This window comes from Ylistrum balloti, unplaced genomic scaffold, assembly GCF_031769215.1.
Source record: "Ylistrum balloti isolate Yb309-2 unplaced genomic scaffold, AGI_CSIRO_Ybal_v1 Utg371518, whole genome shotgun sequence".
Lineage (NCBI taxonomy): Eukaryota > Metazoa > Mollusca > Bivalvia > Pectinida > Pectinidae > Ylistrum > Ylistrum balloti.
In genome coordinates, this window is record NW_026782784.1 from 104,664 (window position 1) to 111,255 (window position 6,592).

The 6,592-nt window shown below is 34.1% G+C and overlaps 1 protein-coding gene across 1 annotated transcript in view; it reads right to left on the minus strand.

Moving 5' to 3' along the window:
* Positions 1 to 4,936, minus strand: part of LOC132562814 (LHFPL tetraspan subfamily member 2 protein-like) — a 30,875-nt gene extending 25,939 nt beyond the window's left edge. Inside the window, exon 1 of the mRNA XM_060227587.1 lies at positions 4,866 to 4,936. The gene's annotated coding sequence lies outside the window, so the exon portion shown is untranslated. The remainder of the gene's footprint in view (positions 1 to 4,865) is intronic.
* Positions 4,937 to 6,592: the final 1,656 nt, after the last annotated feature.

The window sequence follows — 6,592 nt, forward strand, 5'->3', positions numbered from 1 at the left end:
ATTCAAATAAATTTCAAATAAAAAGTAAGATCTGACAGCATGGTAATTTTTTTATTTATAAGTCCATGCCGTCTATTTAGCCCAATCATTGTTTTTCAACTTCTAATAATTTTGTTCCATCATTAATTGAGAGCAAGTTCAAATATTTACACACCTTTTCAGATCAACAGGCCATATGTGCGTATCATATTTCTCTGTGTATGATTACAAAGTTACAAGGCCTTCCTTCCAGGCTTGAGAATGAAAACATCTAACCACACTACATTAACATGTTGTTGACATATCCCTCTGACTCTGATCAAGTTATTCATTTTATGCAAAAATCTGTTTATTATCCTCTTGCAGTTTCTGATGAATAACCTTTTATTCTTAATCTCAGAAAATTCAACACAACAACGATTTATCCACAAAGTTGATATCATAAATTTACGAATTTCATTGAACAGTTCCACTTTGAACTCGTAATTCACAGATACCATTAAATTTTATTTTATATGACCAGGCCAGATTCTTTTCCAGACAAGCAACCTTACTTATATTGAATACTTGGAAAAATTTAAGTTTCCCAATGATCTTACTGATATGTAATCAATAAAGTTTGACTGTACAATTAAAACTTTCAATTCTTTGAAAAATATTAAATGGTTTCAGTAAAACACAGAAACAACTCATATAGGAAGAAATTGATTCCCAAAGCAGATTATTCTGGTTTTTTTTTTAAACATAATTTTATATAGCGTTTCCTGGTTTGAGCTTGTTTTGCTTTTCATATAATTCAAGATTTCTGCAATATATTTCATTAATATTTTTTTCTATAAATCTAACCATGAATCAGGGTGAAAACTTTCCTCTTAAGCAAGTCTATATGTAGCATCTCTCAGAAAGTCTATGAAGAATTCTGATTTTTCTTCATTCAGAAAAGCAGTTGTGTATGTAAACCGTAATTGTTGGGTCTAACTTAAATCAAACATCCCCCAAATTCAATTGAAAGAGGCAAAAATATAACTTATTTGTATAGAATATTTGACTCAAGAAAACCAGTAGGAAGTTCAAATCACCTGATATTTTTATACAAAGGCTACAGGTTAGAAGACAAACAATATCTAAAATTTTCTGAATTATTTGCCAATGATTATCTCCCCTGATAACGTGAATTATCTTCTCATCTTCCTATGATTATATTCCTTGATAAAATGAATTATCATCTCCCCTGATAATAAAAACTATCATCTCCACTGACAGAGCTTATATCCCTTGGTAAAATGAATTGTTATCTCTCCTGCTACTGATTACCTCCCCTGATAAAATGAGTTATTATCTCCCTTGCCAAATTAATAAAAACTATCATCTCCACTGACAGAGCTTATATTCCTTGAAAAAATATAAAAATTGTTATTTCTCTCCTGCTGGAAAATGATTACCTTCCCTGATAAAATGAGTTATTAAATCTCACCCCTGATAATAAAAACTATCATCTCCACTGACAGAGCTTATATCCCTTGATAAAATGAATTGTTATCTCTCCTGTTTTTACAATAAATTACCTCCCCTGATAAAATGAGTTATTATCTCCCCTGATAATAAAAACTATCATCTCCACTGACAGAGCTTATATCCCTTGATAAAATGAATTGTTATCTCTCCTGCTACTGATTACCTCCCCTGATAAAATGAGTTATTATCTCCCCTGATAATAAAAACTATCATCTCCACTGACAGTGATTATATCCCTTGATAAAATGCATTGTTATCTCTCCTGCTACTGATTACCTCCCCTGATAAAATGAGTTATTATCTCCCCTGATAATAAAAACTATCATCTCCACTGACAGTGATTATATCCCTTGATAAAATGAATTGTTATCTCTCCTGCTACTGATTACCTCCCCTGATAAAATGAGTTATTATCTCCCTTGCCAAATTGAATAATCATTTCTCCTGCCAATCTCTCCCAGAGTGCATTGTGGTACTCTAATAACATTTCTGTAAATGACTCACTCCATTTTAAGATTCTGGAAAAAATATATTTGTGCCAAAAAATGATTTCTTTCTGTTTTGTTATTTGTATTGTTATTTTGAAAATAAATCTTTGTTCATCTGGAAAATGACTTCATTAGTTCATCTAATTATAAACATTAATGATTATTTTGTTGAAGATTAAACTTGAGCAAACAATCACCAACAGTCATGTTCACATTTTGTACTTTCACTTTCCAACTACTGGTATGATCTTGAGATACACATTGATATACTGTGACACCAGTGATAACTGATAGTACTACGACTACAATATCAGTGACACATTAAATCCCAAATATTTTTATGTTGATCGATGGCAAACAAAGCTGTCTACAGCTGTGCCATTCATTGGTGTTGTCAGGGATGCTGCCATTGTTTTTGCATGACAATAAACTTTGACCCTGACCAGAAGCTGTAAGCTATTTGCAGAGGTGTAAAGGAACGACCACTCTGGTATAGATTGCTCCCTGCCACTAATTTTCTCCCCTGATGAAATGAATTATTATCTCCCCTGATAGAATTATCTATTATCTCCCTTGTCAGTGATTATCCCCCCCTTATGAAATTAATTATCCTCTCCCTTCCCACTAATTTTCTCCCCTGATGAAATGAATTATTATCTCCCCTGATAAAATCAATTTTAACATCTTCTTAAGATATGTGCAAAATGAAGATGTCTTTAGTCTTCATGAAATACAAAACTTTAAAAATATTCATGGCACCGACATATTAAAATTGATCATCATTTATGAAATATTGATATCTAAATATCATTCATATTCATAAATTTTATGAATCATTACATTTGAAGTTAAGATTGAATATGAGATATCTCTTAGAATGCAAATAATTTATATTGATAAGGTCAAAATACCAATGTTGAAATTGACACCAGCACAACATTAACCACTCCTACATTCTCATTGTGGCTGAAAGAAACCTAAGCGTTCTTATCACCTTGAGTTAATTTGAGCACATCTGAACCATATAAACAACAGCGATATCAATTATTTTGCAACCAAATTTAATTTTCTTATCTCTAATAGCTTGCAATAGTGCTAGCAATTTCAAAGCATGAGAAATTACAGGTGGTGCCAGAATCAAGTGAGGTGTATACACTAATTGTGCAGGTAATAATCTCCATCAAGAGAGGTAACTCAAACTAAAAACCTTTATGCGTATTTATCAATCATGGTGTAGAGTTACAAATATATATATATATATATATATATATATTCAGCTCTGTTTATAGTAATTGATAACTAAATTGTATAACTGTAATGAAAATTCTTCAATCCCACAAATTTTTAAATCAGTGTGGTTCCCTTAAGCCTGATTGTAACTATAGAATCACAGAAAAGATTTAAAACTGTGTACTGGCATCGAACCTGTAACCCCAGGTTTACTGATCTTAATCACTCTATAATAGATCATCATCAAGCTAACTTGACAATCTATTAATTCTGAACCCTGCAAGCAACTCCAATATCTCCATATACAATTTATCTAACAAGTTTTGTTGCCATGATTACCACCTTTCCACCTTTTAGTGAACAATCTATGAACAGCTAACCCTTACACACCAGTTATATATGAACTTTAGGAAACCAAGTATGTCTCCAAATCTAATAAACTTGAAAAAAAAAATTGGGGGCATTCATTAAAATACAACTACATCTGTACACATAATAATATCATTTACCCGCATGCAGAAAAATTAAAATACAAGAGTGATATCATTACAATATGGAACACATGTGCTGTGTAAAAAAATACACCATTTTTTCCAAAGCGGTGCGTGATATAATTTAAATTTGAAAGCCCACACCATGTGAAAACAATTACATGTGTTTCAACCATTTGAGTATTGGTGCTGAATTCCTTACATCTGCAAGGAAATAAGATACTTCTTGATTCAGTCCAATCATGTCTGACTGATACAGGCTCTTTATTTTCCTGAATGGTATTATGGTCATAACATCAGGATTTACAAATGAGTTATCTCCCCTTTACATTATATTAAGCTATATCAAATCATAATCTCAGTGCAAAAATTGTTTAACAAGAATTATCAGTAAAATATCTTAACGTACAGTTTATAAACAGAAAAACGGAAAAGATTCAAACCAAATCTTTTCGAGCTAAAAGCTAAATCTAATATTTCATTGAAATGCTGTTGACTTTTAATGGATATTCTCACAATTTACCACCGAGGTCAATAACTCTTCGGTAAAAAAACGGTTTTGAAAATTTTTATTTCGATACAGATATTTCTGATGGTAGATATCTGTACATTATTTTCCAATGATGTCTAGAACTTTCTAAATATGGCTAGATCCGTCTGGGATTGCCTAGATACCTTGAATCAGTAGTACATGTGCTAGACATACACTCTACAGTAATTAATATTCTTTGGTTCCAATATGTATACAGCAGAATGTCTATGCTATCATTTTCCAGTAGTTCTAGAAAGGATTGAGCAATCCATGAACTTCCCTTGGATTACCATCGTATTAAACATCCTTAGCTCATGAATATATTCAATAGACATCTTGACCCATCATCATGGGCTGAAAGTTATTTCAACCAAACCCTACAGAAGGAATAATGAGCTGTCAATTAGGACATTTTCCTTACCCAAGCTGCTAGATAATGAAGACAGCTTTATACAATACTATGCCAGATACATATGTACATATTTGGAGAAAACCCATACAATATATCATTGTTTCAATGGTTTACAAAAATCATGGTAGATATTTCTGATCAACAGTTACACACCCACTGTATTATATATATTGCTTTCATATCAGCCTTAACAACAACAGTTAAACATGGCAACAAACCTGTTGAAATGATGATACTTGTAAAACTAGTTCCAAACGGATGTAAATCCAGTTTTTTCCTCCGACATGAATGTTCACAATAATAACAGGTTGATTCAAATCAAAGACCACTCACTCACTGACACTGGGCTGTTGGTAAATACAGAGAGCTATTGATGCTGATGGGTGACTAACTAGAGAGCAGCCACTCCTTGGGACGTGGTACGTGTCTGTTTTTGAAGTAAGGAGATTGTTTAATAGTCACACATGAGGAACCAACATGTCTTTTAATGATGTAACAGAGGAATACGTCTGTTATAGACTAGTTACATAATAGTATGCAGGATCTTGTGAGTGTAATTTGAGACAGACTTTGTGACAATTATATATATATTACTGGGAAAATGCTGGATTACAAAACTCAAAGAGGGTCTGTAGACTGGCCCCAGCCCCTATAAATTATAAATAAAATTAAGGCTGTAGACTGGCCCCAAGCTTTATAAATTATAGATTAAATTGAATTTGTTGACTAGCGCTGGTCATGATAAATTATAGATAAAATTACATGTGTACATTAGTCCTAATCTCTATCTATTATAGAGAAAATTGAGGTTTTAGCCTAACCCTGGTCTCTAGAAACCATAACTATGATTGAGGCTGTAGACTGGCCCTGGTCTCTAGAAACCATAACTATGATTGAGGCTGTAGATTGGCCCTGGTCTCTAGAAATCATAAATATGATTGAGGCTGTAGACTGGCCCTGGTCTCTAGAAACCATAACTATGATTGAGGCTGTAGACTGGCCCTGGTCTCTAGAAATCATAAATATGATTGAGGCTGTAGACTGGCCCTGGTCTCTAGAAACCATAACTATGATTGAGGCTGTAGACTGGCCCTGGTCTCTAGAAACCATAACTATGATTGAGGCTGTAGACTGGCCCTGGTCTCTAGAAATCATAACTATGATTGAGGCTGTAGACTGGCCCTGGTCTCTAGAAACCATAAATATGATTGAGGCTGTAGACTGGCCCTGGTCTCTAGAAAATGATTGAGGCTGTAGACTGGCCCTGGTCTCTAGAAACCATAAATATGATTGAGGCTGTAGACTGGCCCTGGTCTCTAGAAACCATAAATATGATTGAGGCTGTAGACTGGCCCTGGTCTCTAGAAACCATAAATATGATTGAGGCTGTAGACTGGCCCTGGTCTCTAGAAACCATAACTATGATTGAGGCTGTAGACTGGCCCTGGTCTCTAGAAATCATAACTATGATTGAGGCTGTAGACTGGCCCTGGTCTCTAGAAATAATAGATAAAATTTAATTTGTAGATAAGCCCTGATCTCTGTAAGATATAGATGAAATGGAGGCTGTCGACTGGCCATGGTCTTTATAAATAATATACTCAACATAAACAGAAATGATATACCCTTTTTCTGTTTTACAGAATCTAGACTCGTCGGTGAACATCACATGCCTCAATTGATGCATCCCAAACTTATTTGGGCCATTTCTGCACATCCAGTGAAGACACGCCTGGTGCCTCCGTGATGTCAGACATAAGGTCATCGTACAAAGATTCTCTTCGCACGCAAGCAGTTCCTGGCAGTTTGAGGACTAATGGGTCTGCCATGAGTACCTTAGGTTTGCAATGAAGTCTATACTTGTATCTGTTGCACAAGTATGACAATCAAATCGCCCTGTCTTGTCATTACACATAGACAACTGCTCTTGGGACGATCAGAAACT